The 19,713-nt window shown below is 39.0% G+C and overlaps 2 long non-coding RNA genes across 6 annotated transcripts in view; one reads left to right on the top strand and one right to left on the bottom strand.

Annotated features, from left to right (window-relative positions):
• Positions 1 to 18,397, bottom strand: part of LOC114200316 (uncharacterized) — a 28,598-nt gene extending 10,201 nt beyond the window's left edge. The window contains exon 1 of the long non-coding RNA XR_003607437.2: positions 18,025 to 18,397. This is a non-coding gene — a long non-coding RNA (uncharacterized LOC114200316). The remainder of the gene's footprint in view (positions 1 to 18,024) is intronic.
• Positions 18,398 to 18,526: 129 nt separating this feature from the next.
• Positions 18,527 to 19,713, top strand: part of LOC114200317 (uncharacterized) — a 68,029-nt gene continuing 66,842 nt past the window's right edge. For all 5 annotated transcript variants that reach the window (XR_015766972.1, XR_015766971.1, XR_003607438.2 and 2 more), the window contains exon 1: positions 18,527 to 18,692. This is a non-coding gene — a long non-coding RNA (uncharacterized LOC114200317). The remainder of the gene's footprint in view (positions 18,693 to 19,713) is intronic.

Raw genomic sequence — 19,713 nt, 5'->3', positions numbered from 1 at the left:
TGAAAAATGCAAAAAACCCTCTAATCCAGGGAAAATAATAAGACAAATTTAGTTTGTTGGACTTCAAGCTATGAAAAGGTTTAACGATGTTACTGTTAAGGAATCCTTATCTGGTAACAGGCGGTCTAAACTGGGGGGAAAAAAAAGCTTACAATGCTGGAATGGGAAGTTGACATTCATTCCTCATCGATTAACTGATTAGCTGTAAGATTAGAGGCCTCGCCTCCTCCCCCACCGCCGGCCACTCGCACAGAGCCGTTGTCCCAGCTATAGATTGTTCTTTAGAAATAAAGCCAAGAAAGTTTGGAGGACTTTCAAGAGTTTGTACTGTTTCTTCCAGGTTAATGAAATTGAAGATTTATTTTCTTTTAGCTGGGGGCCTCTGGACCTACACTATAAACTTCATTCACTCCACACACAATGTCCATAGAAACAAAACAAAAATAAAATTATGTACTTCTAGGTTTCAGCTTTATCTGTTGCATCAAGTCTGTCACCCTCAATGTAAAATAACGCCTATGTCCAAGTGGTGAGAGTATGCCTCCCCTCTCTCTTGCAGATTCTTTCTTTCTTTTTCTTTCTTTCTTTCTTTCTTTCTTTCTTTCTTTCTTTCTTTCTTTCTTTCTTTCTTTCTTTCTTTCTTTCTTTCTTTCCTTTTCTTTCTTTCTTTCTTCTTTTTCTTTCTTTCTTTCTTCTTTTTCTTTCTTTTTTTTTAAGACTTTATTTATTTGAGAGAGAGAGAGCATGAGCAGGGGGAGGGAGAGGCAGAGGGAGAGGGAGAAACAGACTCCCGGCTGAGCAAGGAGCCTGATGCAGGACTAGATGCCAGGACCTGGGATCAGGACTTGAGCCAAAGGCAGACACTTAACCGACAGAGCCACCCAGGGGCCCTCTTGCAGGTTTTCTGCAGTGAGCTTGGATTGACTTACTTTTATCATAAAAACCAGTAGGTGTTATTTTTTTTAGTTAAAGAGACCTTGGCCTCAGGTTCTAGGTACAATGAAAGGTTCTGCATGAATGAAATAGTGATATTAAGTCACTTGGCAAACATTGACAAATATTCTTGAGTGCTTACTATATGTACAGTGTGAAGCTGGTTGGTGTGAAAATTAAGTAAACAAAGAACAATAGATGAATGTGCCCAGGAGTTCAAAGGAGGAGAAAAGATGAGTAGTTGAGTGAATTTCAAGAGCTGAAGAAAGTAGGATTGGCAAGGATTTGAGGAAAAGGAAGCCTCGTGTTCAAAGCTGGTGAGAGAACAACTCACCAATGTATATTTAAAGTCTTGAAAATGGGGGCACCTGGGTGGTTCAGTTGTTAAGCGTCTGCCTTTGGCTCAGGTCATGATCTCAGGGTCCTGGGATCAAGCCCCACATTGGGCTCCTTGCTCCGTGGGAAGCCTGCTTCTCCCTTTCCCACTCCCCCTGCTTGTGTTCCCTCTCTTGCTGTCTCTGTCAAATAAATAAAATCTTTAAAAATAAATAAATAAAGTCTTGAAAATGGGTGCACTCTTTGGGGGATTCATTGTAAGGTTTGGTGGTCTAATTTGGCAGATACATGGAAGATAAACCTCAAAACATATATTGAGGTCAAACTACTAGGCTGAGGTGGGGTACGGGGCCTTATTCTGTAGGAAATGGTGACTATTTGGCAACACTTTTGGAGGACAGAGTTTGCCATTTTCTCCAGAATGAATTAGGGGCAAAGAGTCTGGTTAAAGGGGTTTTAAAAAATTGAAGGCTTGGAAAAAAAGAAAAAAAAAATGGAAGGCCTGAAATGTCATTGTAGCTGTGAAAAGGGAAATGATGTTTTTCACTTGGTACTCGAAGTTTCTAAAAAATAAGACAGGATTTGTGGTGCCTTGATATTTGATGCTGTACAGGCAATTACTACAAACACTTTAAGTATAGAAAACACTTTACCATTGTTGATACTATAAAAAAATAATGAGTAACCTAGATGAGAACGTGGGCCTACTTCAGTCCAGGCCAGTGCCCGAATTCAGACTGCAGAAGTCAGCAATTTCACTTTGCTTTAATTTTCCTGTTCACACAGCAGAGGTCAAAGGGTGCAACAGGCAAAGGCTTGCAAAATGCTTGGTTTCTTGGTCACCATCCTTGGGATGCCTACAAACAGGCTGTTGGCTCATTACTGCAGTGACTGAGATTACTTCCTGAGCCAGCTCATAACTATTATTTAATAGGCCATTTCTTACTGTGATTGGCAAGATGTTACGAGATCTCTGGTCTGGAAGGAGGCTGTTCCTTAAAGGTTTTGTTGAATGAATCTGCAGTTTGTAATCAGTTCTGGGGAAGGAACGCTGGTGTTGTGGGGTTAAATAGAAATCTGGGGCTATGAATCCTCATTTACTTTTTTTGTATGTGTGGTATATTCTACATAATGTAAAATGGTACATGGTACATTTTTAAGTGTACAATTCCGTGGCATTAAGTAACTTCACAATGTTGGGCAACCATCACCAGCATTAGAACCTTTCTCATGACCCTAATGGAAAGTCTATACCCACTGAACACTAACTCCCTGTTCCTCCCTCTCCCCAGCCCTGAGCAACCTCTCTTCTACTTTCTGTCTCTATGACTTTACTACTCTGGATCCCTCAGATAAGTTAAACCACACAGTATTTGTGCTTTTGAGGCTGGCTTATTCCACATAGCATAACGTCTTTAAGGTCCATCCATGTTAGAACATGTGTCTGAATTTCCTTACTTTCTCATTTACTTTTGTTTTGTGATTTTTTATTTTAACATACTTTTGACTTTATAAAAAAGTGGTAAGAATAGTACAAAGAACTCCCACATACTCTTCACCACCCAGATTCTTCAGGTTTGGTTCATTATTTTAAACACACACACACACACACACACACACACACACACACACTCAATCCACAGATATGTCCCTTTTTTCTTGAATTGGTTAAGAATAAATTGCAGATATGCTGCCCCTTGAGCTCCAAATACTTGTGTTTTATTTCCTAAGAACAATGACATCCCCTTACATAATACAATGATCAAAATTAGGAAACTAACGGGGCATCTGGGTGGCTCAGTTGGGTGGCCGCCTCTTGGTTCTGACTCCAGTTGTGATCTCGGGGTCCTGGGATCGAGCACTCTGTCAGGCTCTGCACTCAGCGGGGAATCTGCTTGAGGATTCTCTCTCCCTCTGCCCTTCCCTCCTGCTCAAGCTCTCTCTCTCTCTCTCTCTAAGTGGGTCTTTAAAAAAAATTTAGGAAACTAACATTGACATAATGCTATTACCCCAAATATGGACCAGATTCATATTTTGCTAGTTGTCAAATAATGTCAAATAATGTTTTTCATAAGAAAGCAAAAATTTCTAGGCTAAGACCCAATCTAGAATCACAAGCTGTATTTAGTCAGTGTATCTCTTCAGTCTCCTTTCATCTGGAACAGACGGTCTTTGTCATTTTAGAGCAGCACACTCACTCTGGCATTGTCTCATGTTTCTTCATAATTAGGTTGCGGCTGTGCATTTTTGACAGATCACAAAAGTGACATTATGCCCTTCTCAGTACATTGTATTAGGTGGCACTTGATTTCAGCGTTGACTTGTCCCCTTACTGGTAATATTAACTTTAATTACTTGGTTACGGTGGTGTCCAATCCATTGTGATTCTAGCTTGAATCAAATATGACTATAATATTTACCTTTTTTTTTAAGATATTACTTATTCATCTGAAAGAGAGACAGAGCACAAGCAGGGGGAGAGGCAGAGGCAGAGGGAGAGGGAGAAGCAGACTTCCTGCTGAGCAGGGAGCCCGATGCAGGACTTGATTCCAGGACCCTGGGATCATGACCTGAGCTGAAGGCAAATGCCTACCCGACTGAGCCCCCTGGGCGCCCCCATATTTACCACTTTCTAACACCATTTCTTTTGCATTTATTTGTTGGCATCTACTATTGTTGGCATTCTACTAAGAGCTTTTCCTTCCCCATTTGTTTGTTTGCTTGTTTATATCAGTATAGATTTGTGGAATCCTTCTATCCAGTGAGCTATAACTGATCACTATTATTTATTTTGATGCTCAAATTGTCTCACATTTGGCCAGTGGGAGTTCCTCAAACTGAGTCCCATATCCTTTTGACTTGACTCTGTCATTTTTTGAGGACTTTCTATTTTCTGGTATGGGAAAATATTCCAGACTCATACTGATTTTTCCCTGTCCCAGCCCTGGAATCAATTATTTCTCCAAGGAATGCTGGTTATTTTCCGTAGAGAAGGTATTTAAAAATCAAGACTTGGTTGGGCTCTAGGTGTGCTTATAACTACTGGAGTATCATTACTTTTAGGACCTATCAGAGGGGGCAGAGGTGGGCATGTGCATACACACACACACACACACACACACACACACACACACACACCTGTATCTGTATGCTGAAAACCATGAATTCATGGTTTCAATCCAACACAAGACTCATTTCAGTCTTCCTGGTTTTCATAGTTGTAACTTTCTTCTCTGACGGGGAGAAACCTGTGTCCCCTTACTCTCAAGCAATTAGCACATGTTCAATTCTAGAATAGATCAACCATACCTCTGCAAAGAACAAACCTACTATTATAATTCAATATTTTTTTTCTTTAGTCTGAGGGTATAAGGTCAAAATACTATCTTCAAAAGTTACTTCAGTTAGTTCTTTATTCTACCCTCTTCAATATGACTGTTATTCTTTTGAAATACATTTAGGTTTATTTTTAAATTTTTTATTTTATGGTTGCCCCACATTCTTTTGATTTTGTCATTATTTTTTTTATATTTAAAACAGTAGCATAGGGGCACCTGGGTGGCTCAGTCAGTTAAACGTCTGCCTTCAGCTCAGGTCATGATCCCAACACCCTGGGATCAAGTCCTACATCAGGCTCCCTACTCAGGGGGGAGTCTGCTTCTCCTTCTCCCTCTGCCACTCCCCTTGCTCATGCTCTTTCTGTCAAAATAAATAAATGAAATCTTAAAAAAACCCAAACAAACAAACAAAAAAACAGTAGCATGGTTCCAAAGTCAATACTAAGTGTAAGGTTTACCTAAAGAAGGGTCAGTCCTGTAGGTTCCTCCCACCATGTAGGTAACCTCTCTAGGTAACCAAGATTATTAGTTTCTAGTGTCTCCTTTCTCTGTTTCTTTTTGCAGAAAAATAAGTCAATATATGTATATTTCTTTATTACATGATAGTACACTATAGATCACCAATTCTCAAACTTTGTAATCTCCGGGTCTCTTCACACTATTAAAAATTACTGAAGAAGTGGGGCGCCTGGGTGGCTCGGTTGGTTGGGCGACTGCCTTCGGCTCAGGTCATGATCCTGGAGTCCCGGGATCGAGTCCTGCGTCGGGCTCCCTGCTCAGCAGGGAGTCTGCTTCTCCCTCTGACCCTCTTCCCTCTTGTGCTCTCTATCTCTCATTCTCTCTCTCTCAAATAAATAAAATCTTTAAAAAAAAATTACTGAAGAAGCAAAGAGCTTTTGTTTATGTGGGTGAGATTCATTATATTTACTGTATTAGAAATTAAAACCGAGAAATTGTAAAAACATTTATTTACTAGTTCAATTAAAATTAACAATAATAAACTCCTGAAATGTAAGCATATTATAGTTTTGTGAAAAATGACTCCACTTTCTCAAATAAAAAAAATAGAAAGAAGATGGCAATGTTTTATATTTTTTGCAAATCTCTTTAATGTCTGCCTTAATAGAACACAGCTGGATTCTGTTTCTGCTTCTTCAAGTGATCTCCTGCAATATATTGTTTTGGTAGTAGCATGTAAAGAAAAGTTAGCCTCAAATAGACGTGTCTTTGGAAAAGGGAAGAGTATTTTAACAGTCTTTCCAGGTTTTGTGCATCTTCTTTGATATTTAAAACACAATAGTGATAGTTTCTTAAAAGTTAGTTGCCATGTGCAATCTGAAGCCATATCAACAAACTTTTAAAAATTCTATTGCATTAAAATCTATTGATCTACTTTATACTTTGATAGTATTTTTTTTCAAGATTTTATTTATTTGACAGAGAGAGACACAGTGAGAGAGGGAACACAAGCAGGGGGAGTGGGAGAGGGAGAAGCAGGCTTCCCGCTGAGCAGGGAGCCTGATGCAGGGCTTGATCCCAGGACCCTGGGATCATGACCTGAGCCAAAGGCAGACACTTAACAACTGAGCCACCCAGGCACCCCTATACTTTGATAGTATTTTTTAACCAGGCATGATTTTGTACCATCATGTTTTGGTCATTTGGAAAATTATGGTTCACTTAAGTATATGGATCTCCCAATGTTGATACATTGTATTGTACACTATCGAAAATTGTTTGATTTAATATCATATCTGAACCCATCAGAAAAGTCTTTAAGCTGAAATCAGCTGAAAACCCCATAGTAGTAAATGGGATTTTTTCCAAAATTCTAATTTTTGACTTGAAAGTTTGAATTTTACCACTAGTAACATGTACTATCAGTTGTTTTACTTGAAGCAATAGGCTCACTTCAGTCATAGCTGAGAAGAAAAAAAGAAATTGTCGGGCGCCTGGGTGGCTCAGTCGGTTAAGCGACTGCCTTCGGCTCAGGTCATGATCCTGGAGTCCCGGGATCGAGTCCCATATCGGGCTCCCTGCTCAGCAGGGAGTCTGCTTCTCCCTCTGACCCTCTTCCCTCTCGTGCTCTCTCTCATTCTCTCTCTTTCTCAAATAAGTAAATAAAATCTTTAAAAAAAAAAGAAAAAAAGAAATTGTCAAATACCCATGTCTGAATAACAATAGTTTGTCTATCATCTGTTCTTTGTAGTAGAAATGGTGTTCCATGAAAAAGTGGCTAGTTCAGCTTGTAACTCAAACAATAGCAGACATACTTTTCCTTGAGATAACCATCATTTTCTGTGTGCATCAGAAGTGATTCATATATACTTCCCATTTAGTCACACAGAATATTGAAAAGACATGTCCTTAGGGTCAAGTTTCAATAATATCACCAATTTTTATTGCTTCATCAAGGTGAAATTGTCCCCCTCCTGCCCCCAAGAGTATGTTGCAGTAAGTGCACTTGTCACAAACTTGATTTGTGGTGGCACCAACAGTTTTATCGTCATTGTCTTTGCACCATCAGTGAGATGCCAACATAGTGAAAAAAGACAAATGATGGCTTAGTAAGTAGTATTAGGAAAATAGTTTTGATTTTACAGAGAGTCTCAGGGACTCTCAGGTTGTGGACCACATTTTAAGAACTACCTTAGATATTTTTTTGTACTTTCCTTTTTTCACCTAAGAAATATAAATATATGGAAATCACTCCATATCAGTTTATAGAGATCAACTTTCCTACTTTTTTTTTTTATACTTCCATAGTACTCCATTGTATAGATGCACCATACTTCAATTACTTTCTTATGTTTGGACATTTAGACTGCAGTTACAAACAATTTTGCAGTGAACAATCTCGTGCATATGTATTTTCATAGTATTGAAGATGTATCCTGAGGACAACTTCCTAGAAGTGCAATTGCTGTGTCAAAAATAAACATGTGTGGTTTTGTTAAATGTTGCCAAATTCCACTTCACAATGCAAATTTGCATTTCTACTAGCAATGAATAGGAGTTCCTGTTTCTTTACACCTTATAACAAAGTATAATGCATAAGATAGAAACATAAATTAATCATATATTAGACCCATAGGTTATCTATGAAGCTGACACCAACTTTTCTGAGAACTTTCTTCTCTAATACCAGTCTAGGGGATGACTGATTTAAGTAGACCCTAGCCAAAGCTGGGCCAGATTCCCTATCCTGGGACCTCTGGAATCAGAAAGGAGGTCCCATTCTGTCTCTGTTAGGAAATGAAGTAAAGCTGGGGCCAGTTCAATTATATTGGGTCATATGCCAACCAACGTAGAGAAGATCTGCTCTGTAGAAGCAGAGATGAGAATTACCCCATTTCCTGATATCTTCTCTAATTCCTGTTTTAGATCCTGCAAGGGTTGGTTAAACTTCCAGCTCTTGGATTATAGTAGAGACCTGTTACATGTTATTACTCCCAGATACTCTTCGTATTATTACTGATTGGCTGCTTATAATAAAAAGAATCACAATTGAGAAAAAGTTACAATGTAATAAGGTATGATACTTGATCATAAACCTGCATTAATTAGGTTATAAGCTTTAGTTGCTTTAACAAAGACCCAAATAAATAGGAAAGAACTTTATTTCTTTCTGTGTCAGTCTGAATATAAGCACTCCAGGGCTAATATGGCAGCTCTGAGGTGCTGAGGGTCACACTCCTTCTATTTTGTTGTTCTACCATAGCTGCTCTTGTTTTTGTTTCTTTTCTTTTAGACATGTATTTATTTATTTTAGAGAGAGAGAGAAAGCGCATGCAAGAGACCATGAGTGGTGGGAGGGGCAGAGGGAGAAGGATAGAGAGAAATCTCCAGCAGACTCCCCACTAAGCAAGAAGCCCAACATGGCTTGATCCAAGGACCCTGAGATCATGACCTGAGCCAAAATTAAGAGTCAGACACTCAACCAAATGAGCCATCCAGGTACCCCTGTGGCTGCTCTCTCATAATCTAAGATGCCTGCTTTAGCTCTTGCTACCTATCAACTTTTTTTTTTTTAAGATTTATTGAGAGAGCGAGAATGAGAGAGAGAGTATACGAGAGGGGTGAGGGCCAGAGGGAGAAGCAGGTTCCTCGCTGAGCAGGGAGCCTGATGTGGGACTCGATCCCGGGACTCCAGGATCATGACCTGAGCCGAAGGCAGTTGCTTAACCAACTGAGCCACCCAGGCGCCCAACTTTTTTTTTTTTTTTAAAGATTTTATTTATTTATTTGACGGAGAGAGACACAGCGAGAGAGGGAACACAAGCAGGAGGAGTGGGAGAGGGAGAAGCAGGCCTCCCGCTGAGCAGAGAGCCCCACATGGGGCTCAATCCCAGGACCCTGGGATCATGACCTGAGCCGAAGGCAGACGCTCAACGACTGAGCCACCCAGGCGCCCCCCCCCCATCAACTTTTCAGACACTAGAGAGAGAGAAAGGAACAGGCAGGCATGCCTATTTCTTTTAATAGCTTAAGAATATATGATATATATGAATTCTCACATCCCAATAACCAGAACCAAGTCACATAGTCAAACCCAGCTGCTAAGGAGGTTGAGTTGAATATAGCCTTTGGCTGAATGACCATGTGCTAATCTAAAATTTGATAATTCTATTGCTAGGGGAAGAGGGGAAAATGCATACAGTCCCAGCTACAACCCACCCCCTGATCAGCCAATTATACATGCTCAGCCTTCTTCCTACATAGAAAACACACTTTGTCCCCTGTTCAAGTGAAACAACACAAATTTCCATCTGACCACTTCATTCAGTTCAAAATCTAGGATTTCTATGACATACATTCCCCCATCAGGACACTCTGTGACTCTTTCAGGTGAGCATCTTCTGAAAAACAAATTATCTGTGCCACTCACCAAAAACAATGGTGAATTAGGAATGGGATCATAAGAATCCTCTTTCAGAAAAAGAGGGAAAGAGCAACCATTGAACTAAGGCAATCGTGTAATGCTTGCTAAGGTGAAAGGCTCCTGGCCCTGGCAATAAAGGGTGTTTCCCCATTAGACCCCAGCTCTGCCAGGCAGTCTCGATTCATCACCCACTGTGGTTTTCGGCTTTGCCTCTGGAAGGTTCTTCAATCAACTATCTTTCATAGCCACATCTTAAGTGGTATTGAAGGGTATGCTCCCACATGGGTTCAGTTGTGGGGGCCCTGGGGATTGCTTTAGGGGTTGATGAATTCTAAGTTCTTGAAGATCAGTCTCGTGGATTCTTAATATATTATTTCTGGTATATTTCCTTCCATTCAACTCCTTGGTCAAGTAACCACAACCACACATGGTGTCTGGAAAGCCTGAAGAGCCTCCTCTTTTACTCACTGGCTGGTACATGGCTCATATCCACACTCAAAATATCATGAAGTATAACCTGATGCCATGTGAAGCAACTGGCTTAGGTTGGAAAGCAACCAGACTTTACTAATCTGGCTAGCTCCTGCTGACTGGTAAAGAGCACATGAGAAAGGTTTTACCAAACATCCTTAGGGGAAATGTATTCCATTTCACTCTGCTCTCAAACCTGACTAACTCTTGCCTGGACTCATTCCTCTCATAGGACTTAGCTAAAGACAGAAAAAAACAATCAATACACATAAACATTCTGACTTTCCTCAAACACTTCTCCTAGAGCTATGAGCCTGACTGGCATGAGTACTGCCTTCCAAGGTATTGGAAGAGATAATCTGTCTGAAATTAATATAGCTACTGCCACTTTCTCTTGGTCAGTGTTAACGTGGTATATCTTTCTCTATCTCTTTACTTTTAATCTGTCTTTATATTTAATCTTGTAGACAACATATTGCTGGGTCTTGTTATTTTTATCCACTCTGATAGGCTCTGTCTTTTAATTGCTATATTTAGACCATTCACATTTGAAGTGATTATTGATATACCTGGATTAATATATGCCATATTTATGACTGTTTTTACTCACTGTTCTTGTTCTTTGTTTTTGTATGTCCATGGGTTGTTTTGTTTTTTGGGGTCTTCCATTCTTTTTCTGAGTTCTCTGTTTTTAATTGAGCATTTTGTATGATTCATTTTTTCTCTCCTCTCTTAGTGTATCAATTATACTTCTTTAAAAGTTTTTTTTTTTAAGTCATTGCCTTAGAGTTTGCAATATACACTTACAACTAATTTAAGTCCACTTTTGAATAACATTATACCACTTCATGGGTAGTGCATGTACTGTGTTAACAGGATATCTCTAATTCCTCCCTCCCAACCCTTATGATATTGTTGTCATACAATTTACTTATCCATAAGCTAGAATTGTATTATATATCATTGCTCTTATTATTCTGAACTTTTATCTGTTAGATCGGTTAAGAATAAAAAAAATAATAAATTATTTTATTTTACCTTCATTTCTCAATGCTTCATTTCTCAGACTCTCTTTATGTAGATCAGATTTTCTGAACTTCATCATTTTCCTTCTCTCTAAAGACCTTCTTTTAACATTTCTTACAAGGCAGGTCTATTGGAGAAAAATTCTCTCAATTTTTGCTCATCTGAGAAACTATTTCTCCTTCACTTTTTTTTTTAAAGATTTTATTTATTTATTTGTCAGAGAGAGAGAGAGCACACACAAGCAGGGGGAGCGGCAGGCAGAGGGAGAGGGAGGAGCAGGCTCTCAGCTGAGCAGGGAGCCCGATGCGGGACGCAGTTCCAGAACCCTGGGATCATGACCTGAGCCGAAGGCAGCAGCTTAGGCAACTGAGCCACCCAGACATTCCTCTCCTTCACTTTTGAAAGATAATTTTATTGGATGCAGAATTCTCGGTTGCTGGCTTTTTCTTTTATTGCTTTAAATATTTTACTCCAAAAATAAATAAATAAATAAATATTTTACTCTACTCTCTTCTTGCTTGCATGGTTTCTGAAGAAAAAGCCAATGTAATTCTTATTCTTGTTCCTTTATAGATAAGGTGTTTTTTTCTCCCATCTCTGGTTTCTTTCAGAATTTGCTCCTTGTCTCAGATTCTCAGCAGTTTGAATATAATATGCCTATGTATACATTTTTTTAAAAGATTTTCTTTATTTATTTGAGAAAGAGAGAATGAGAGATAGAGAGCACGAGAGGGAAGAGGGTCAGAGGGAGAAGCAGGCTCCCCGCTGAGCAGGGAGCCTGATGCGGGACTCGATCCCGGGACTCCAGGATCATGACCTGAGCCGAAGGCAGTCACTTAACCAACTGAGCCACCCAGGCGCCCCCTATGTATACATTTTTTTGTTACTTATCCTGCATGGTATTCTCTGAGCTTCCTGAATCTGTGGTTTTGTGTCTCATAAATTTTGGAAAATTCTCAGGTATGATTATTTTAAGTCTTTCTTCTGGTTTTTTTCTTTCTTTTCCTTCAGGTATTGCAGTCCCTATATGTTACACCTTTTGTAACTGTCCCACAGTACTTGGATATTCTGTTCCATCTTGTTCATTCTTTTCTTCTCTTTAATTTTGAGTTTGGGAAGTTTCTACTCACATATCCTCAAGTTCACAGACTTTTTTTTCATGTGTAGTCTATTGATGAGCCCAAAAAGGCATTCTTCATTTCTGCCACAGGTTTTGACTTCTAACATTTCCTTTTGATTCTTAGAGTTTCCATCTCTTTGCTCTTATCACCCAGCTGTTATGTTGTCCATCTTCTGCATTAGACTCCCTGACATATTATTCATAGTTATTTAAAATTCCTGGTCTGATTATTTCAAAATCTCTGCCAAATCTAGTAGTTCCATTAAAAAAAAAGTAAAAGTCAAAAGAAACAGGTAAAATTAAAATTTTTTTTGAGGATGGAAGTTGCAGAGGGAAAGGGAGAGAGATTCTCAAGCAGTCTCCACACCCAGTGCGTAGAGCCCAAATCAAGACTTGATCCCATGACCCTGAGATCATGACCTGAGCCGAAATCAAGAGTTGGATGCTTAACTGACTGAGCCACCCAAGCACCCCTAAAATTAACTTTAACAATATACCAATATTATATTAATATATTAATAATTATTAATATTGATGGTTAATTAATTATTAATATTATTATATTAATTAATATATTAATATATTTTTACTTGAAGCACCTGAGTGGCTCAGTCAGTTAAGTGTCTGACTCTTGATTTTGGTCATGATCTCAGGGTCATGGGATCAAGCCCTGCGTGGGGCTCCATGCTCAGCAGGGAGTCTGCTGGAGATTCTCTCTCTCCCTCTCCATCTGCCCCTCCCCCCACTCACGCACTCTCTCTAAAATCAATAAATCAATAAATCTTTTAAAAAATGTATTTTTACTTAACCTAGTATATCCAAAATATTATCATTCAACATGTAATCAGTATAAAAGTCATTGGATATTTAATATTTTTCTGTACTAGGTCTTTGAACCTCCGTGTATATTATTATTTATTTTTTTAAGATTTCATTTTTAAGCAATCTCTGCACTCAACATGGGGCTTGAACTTACAACCCCAAGATCAAGTCTCATGCTCTTTTGACTGAGCCAGCCAGACATGCCCTCAGTGTGTGTTATTAAGTTATAGCACATCTCAATTAGGAATAGTCATTTTTAAGTGCTACATGGCCATATATGGCTGGTGGCTACCATGCTGGATGGCTCAGATACAAGAAATCTCTATTTCTGATTCTTGCAGTGTGAAACCACAAATTCTGTGATGAGATTAATTTTATTAGAAATTATTGTAAAAAACATATAACACAAAAATTTACTATCTTAACCATTTTAAATACATAGGTCAGTGGTGTTAAGTATACTAACATTGTGCAACCAGTCTCCAGACCTCTTTTCTCATTGCAAAACTAAAGCTTTGTACCCATTAAACAATAATTCCCTGTTTCCCTCTTCCCCCAACCCCTGGTAGCCACCATTCTACTTCTTGTTTCTATGAATTTGTCTACTTTAGATACTTCATACAAATGGAGTCATACAGTATGTGTCTCAGAAGTGGGATTGCTCGATCATATGGTGTTCTATTTTTATTAATTTTTTGAGGAACCGCCATACTGTTTCCCACAGCAGCTGCATTTCCACTAATAGCACGCAAGGGTTCCAATTTCTCCATATCCTTACCAATACTTTAATTTTCTGTTTTGTTTTGTTTTCTAATTTTTAATATTAGCTATCCTACTATTAGTGGGTAGAATGTGGTATGAGGTGATAGCTCATCGTGATTTTCAGTTGCATTCTCTATGTTTTTTTCTTTTTTAAGTAGGTTCCATGCCCAATGTGGGGCTTGAATTCATGACACTGAGATTGTGAGTTGTGTGCTCTACTGACTGAGCCAGCTAGGTGTCCTTCCATTCTCTAATGATTAGTGATGTTAAGCAAGTTTTCATATGTTTTGGCCATTTGCATATCATCTTTAGAGAAATGTCTATTCTAGTCATTTGCCCTTTTTTTTTAATAGAGTTTTTTGTTGTTATTGAGTTGGAGACTTCTTTTTATATGCAGAGAATACAATCAGATGCACTTAGGGTAGTCTCAGGTGGAAACTGGAAGTCATTATGTGGATTACTAGTGTTATGTATTGTATTTAGCAACACATAAGGTGGACATAAAGGAAAAAGAATCAAAGAAAGGATACAAACAAACCACCACCACCAACAACAACAAAAACAAAGTGGAAAGCACTCTTCTGACCTAATACAAACATGGCCTTCCATGTGGCATATGACTTGAAGTTCTGGTTGCCAAAGGTCAAGGAAGAGATAATTAGGCTCAATAAGGCCCAGAGATCTGTGGAATGGGGAACCAACTAAAGCAGAAGTACAATCTGGTCACCATTTTCATCAATTTTTCCCTATAGCACTTTAAGTATTTAAGACATCTGGAATACATTTTGTTATTTAATCTAATTTTGTTTTTTTTTTCCAAATGGTTATCCAGTTCTCAGCATCACCAATTGAATAATTCATTCTGTCATCCATCCTAATTTGAAAAGCTACCTTTTTTTAAAAAATATGCTTAAATCTTAAATGAATTTGAGCCTGTTTCTGGTTTACCTGGTCTACTCCATTATTTTATTTATTCTTGTACCACAGTATTACAGTATTTTAACTATTGTAGCTTTACAATATCTGGGGGAAGTGTTTATTAATTGATTCCTAGTATTCATTCCTCCTTCATTATAGTAATAATTCCTCACCCTCAAATTTAGCGGAACATGTTTCTGTGGCAGGGAGCTATAAATCACAGCCTGCCTTGTAGACCGGTGTGGTCATGTGACCAGGATGAAGCCCATAGTGAATGGAAATGAAGTGTGCAGCTTCCAGGTCATCTCCTTATAGACAAATCTACTTGTCCTGGACTCTCCAGTGCGCTAGAATATGGATGTAGAAGTTAGCCAGCTTCTACCAAGTGGAAAGGATAAAAACCAGATAACAGCAGCACGAGGTGAATGAAATCTAGCTCCTGAATAACTGGAATACAGCTTCATCATAACACTGAGCCACTCATTTTGAGATAGTTTGGGGAGATTTAAGAACCCTTCTATCTTATTTGAGCCCTACAGTTTGTGTCTTTTTGCCAAAACCTAATTAACAAATGGCTGTTAAGAATAACTTTTTTTTCCTATTCTGAATGTAATGTATGTCAACTGTAGAAAATTCAGAATTCAGTAAGCAAAAAGAAGAAATATACCATATTTCTTCATAATTACACAATGACACAAGTATTACAAAATTTAACATTTGGGGGTATATATTTCTGTTTTCTGTAGTGATTTCTATAGTGATACATAAATATATAGACAATAGATATTTATAGTCACATAGTTATAGAAAAATGAATATATCTTTATATAACAAAAACAGGATTATACTCTATATGTTGAGTAGTGTTATACTTTTTGCACATAACAGTGTATATTGTGAACTTTCCCATGTTATGAAATATTCCTCTGGATGTAGTATAATTTACTTAACAAACCATTCATTGTTGGACATCTAGATTCTACAAATTTTTAACCATCATAAATAATACTGAAATAAAGACTTTTATAGAAATATATTTGTGTTCATCCATGATGACTTGGGATAAATTCCAACAAGTGTGATTTCTTGGTCAAGGAATATGTAAAATTCTATTTTTTTTTTTTTTTTTTTACCATGCACTGTCAAGTTGCCCTTTAGAAAGAATATGGAAGTGTAGAGTAGAAGAGTATCACTTCTCTTTATTCTTCCTGACATTAGGTATGGTGAGTTTTTAATTAACAAAATGATCTTGCTAATTCCTCTTTTTTGTTGTTGTTTTCAAAGATATTTTAAAGGGAAGTTGGAAGAGACTTTGATCGTGTATGTTGGTAAAAGGAAACTGTGGGCTTAAATAAGATGGGGTCTTGAGGCCTAAAGAAGATGCAGAGATGGGCCACCTCTTTATTTAATTTCATTGGTAGAGCCAAGAGACCATTATTGGAAGACCATTTTGGTACAAGAAAGTACCAAATAAGATCCCAGGGTAAACAGGATCACCAGTCCAACTGGGGCTAGACTTGGAGATAAAGCCTGGCTACAAAGCCAGGAAACTGGGGGGAGATGGTAGAAAAAAAGGCTGAAGCATGAGGATCATGCTAGAGTGGCACGGAACATGCTAGAACAGGCAAGAGTAGTTCCTGAATTAGTAACAGGGTTGAGAGCATCAATTCTAGACTCAGATTGTCTTGGTGTGCCGTAAGTGTCAGGGATTCTTGTTATCATTACTGCAGCTGACTAGCATCATACATACTCATGTCCACTCAGTGTATGAGGCTTCAGGAACATTTAAGAGATGATATTTAACGTTTTACTATAATTATGACCAGTTCAGTGCAGTATGAAACAAAAGCAGGAGACAGAACTCTTGGAAAGGAGTAGACAAAATTCTCATTTTGTATAAATGATATGATTGTGCATCTAGAAAACCTAAGGGAACTAATTATGTGCTCAGTAATGAACTGGGTGACCCTGGGCATGTTACTTCATCTCACTGAACTTCAATTTTTTCATTTATAAATTAGGATAATAATGGTAAGTAATGATAAGGCTACTGTGAAGATTCAACAGGAAAATACATATAAACACACAGCATAGTGCCTGCCATTTGGCAACTGTTCAATACTAGTATAATTTTATCATTTATTATTGCTATTTTTATTATGGCAACTATAGGACAAATTTTTAGGAGCACAGTAACTTTCCTTTATATCATTTATAAACAGCTAAAATATGATGCAGAGAAGTCTCTTTTATAGTATGAAAAAAACTTATAAAATTCTTAACAAAAAATACACTAGACTCTATGAAGAAAACTCCAAAATATACTCAGAGGGGCGCCTGGGTGTATCAGTCCTTAAGCATCTGCCTTCAACTCAGGTCATGATCCCAGGGTCCTGGGATCAAGCCCCATGTCAGGCTCCCTGCTCAGCGGGAAGCCTGCTTCTCCCTCTCCCACTCCCCCTGCTTGTGTTCTCTCTCTCTCTCATGTCTCTCTCTCTCTCTGTCAAATAAATAAAATCTTTAAAAAAAAAGTATTCAGACAAAAATAATAATTTGAGTAAGTGAATCAAACTACCATCTTCCTGAATGAGAAGGCTCAGTATTCTAACAACCAGGTTTAACAAAACTCTAATCAAATCTCAATTCAAATTTTGGGGCAGAATTTTACCTAATGATTCTAAACTAATCTTGTTGTTAGAATGAGTGTCGAGCAAGATGAGCTTTGAGCAGTAATTAGCAGACTTGACTGCATTAAGAGCCAGATCTCAAAGAATAAAAATGTTCACCTGACACATTTCTCTCTCTCTCTCTCTCTTTTTTTTAAAGATTTTGCTTTTAAGTCATCTCTGTACCCAAAGTGAGGCTGGAACTGACAGCCCTGAGATCAAGTTGCATGCTCTACGAATGAGCCAGACAGGCACCCCCACATTTTTCTCTTTCAATATGAAAATAGTTATATTGATTTCATGAAGAAAAAAAACCAACTTACATTTTTTACTCTATTAAAGAATGCCAATGAGAAAAGAAGCATTTATTTTTAGTCACTACCCTATTACTATCTGGGGGTATTGAAGAATTAAGAATCTTTTATCCCTACATTTCTGAGTTCACCAAGTGACATTCAATATCATCTCTTTTTCACACTTGAAAAAACCTTGCGAGGTAGGTTTTATTTATTATCAGCCCCTTTTTTTTTAAGATTTTATTTATTTATTTGAGAGAGAGACAGAGAGCACAAGCAGGGGGAGTGGCAGAGGGAGAGGGAGAAGCAGACTCCCCACTCAGCAGGGAGCCCCACACCAGGCTGGATCCCAGGACCCTTAGATCATACCTGAGCCGAAGGCCACGCTTAACGGACTGAGCCACCCAGGCGCCCCTATCAGCTGTATTTTATAGAGGGAAAAACAGATACTTACCCAATAAAGCTTGACAAAGCCAAAGAGTGAATCAGTGGCAAAGGCCAGAATTAGTCCACTCCATTGACTGTAACATTCCCTGCCAATCTAATGAGCCGGATCCGGCATAGGGATGCAGACCTCTCATACCTGGGTCCTTCCTGACCCAGGTTCCTCCTACCTCTGCTGGTAAGGGCCGGGCGAGCCCTGTGCAGCGACCTGAGCACCCAGCCCCCTCAGTGAAGGGCGGTCTCTTCCACCAGGTCCTAGCTTCTCCCAGCTGAGGCAAATCGTTGTCCTAGAGACTTCTTTCCCCCTTGTAACAGATAAAATGTTTTTGAACGATTCCTGGCCTGTGCTTCCTCACGATAAGCTGGTTTCTGTTTCCTGAACCCTTTCCACTCTGGTGGCAAAGGCAGGACACACCTCCGGAAGAAAGAGGATATGATGAAGGGGAATGTTCTGTCAGACAGGAAGGGGAGGGGCAAAGTCTGCCCTTTTTCATAGGGTCGTTGGAAACCAGAGAGGAGCTGGAGGTATGAGAGTGCACGTTTAGGTGTGTTCCACTGTTCTTTTTGGGGTCTGAGACGTGGTCACATACTATGTTTGGGACAGAGGAAAATGGAGTATGGTTTCCCAAGCTGCTGTTGATTCTCAAGAAGTGGTACCAGACCCAGACCCTCCCGGAGGTGGGTATCATGGATTGGGGAAGCCGGATAAGTGGTTGACTTGAGAACTGGGAGCCTTGTGAGTCCCAAAGGGGCTAGAGTGGGAGGACCTGGCAGCAAAGGCTTGGGTGGACCCATTGGGCAGGGGCACGGTTGGAGGGTGAGGTATAGACTCAGGAGGTTGACTAGGAAAGACAGCCCGCTGGGCACTTGACTAAGCCCTAAACTACTCTAGCAGCAAACTTCACCAAGCACACATGGGACATTGCCTCGGAGGCCAGCAGAGGCCTGGACACTGCACCATCCAAGCACCTTTTATCTGAAAGCCATCAAGAAGATATGTAAGTCCTGCCCATTTTCCCAGATCAAAGAAGAAAGGGTGGATGAGACAACATTTACGAGATAGAGTAGATTTATCTAAAGACATTTACTCAACCAAATAAAGATTTTTATCACCCCTAATGGGAAGCTGAACTTTGGACCAGTTGCTTACACTGACACAAACCTGCATAAATGGGAAGAAATGGGAATAATGTGAAGAAACAAAATCAAGCTTTCCTCTTGATACCTGAGAAATAAAGAGGGTGGAGTAGAAGGAAGTCTGCTTGCAAATGAGCGCTCAAAGGGAACAAACTTGAAATTGTTTTTGCACATCTGAGTTGTATAATTTTACAACCTTGCTGCATTCTATTTCCTCCATGTTGTAGAAACTGAAAGGTTGAATTTAAAATAAAGTGGGCCTTTGGGAGCCATGGATTTCAGGATGATTATCACTATCTCTAGAGAAATTAATTACAGCAAAATAGCAGTTACCACTGTGGCTACTTACAGGTTTCTTCTGTGTATGCAATTTAATACAAATTGGGGGGAAAGGGGGCACCTGGGTGGTTTAGTTGTTGAGCATCTGATTTTTTACCTCAGCTCGGTCTTGATCTCAAGGTTGTGAGTTGTGTAGAACTATTATCTCCATTTTGCAAGTCTGGAAATGCCCCTTGGCATTGAGATTCCAAATTGAATATTCCATAACTTGGGACAGCATCCC

The sequence above is a fragment of the Eumetopias jubatus genome, unplaced genomic scaffold (genome assembly GCF_037043125.1).
Source record: "Eumetopias jubatus isolate StellerSeaLion01/CBP00866 unplaced genomic scaffold, mEumJub1_p1.0 scaffold_16, whole genome shotgun sequence".
Lineage (NCBI taxonomy): Eukaryota > Metazoa > Chordata > Mammalia > Carnivora > Otariidae > Eumetopias > Eumetopias jubatus.
The sequence above is the reverse complement of the archived record's forward strand: the minus strand, read 5'-3'. Positions and strand labels throughout refer to the sequence as shown.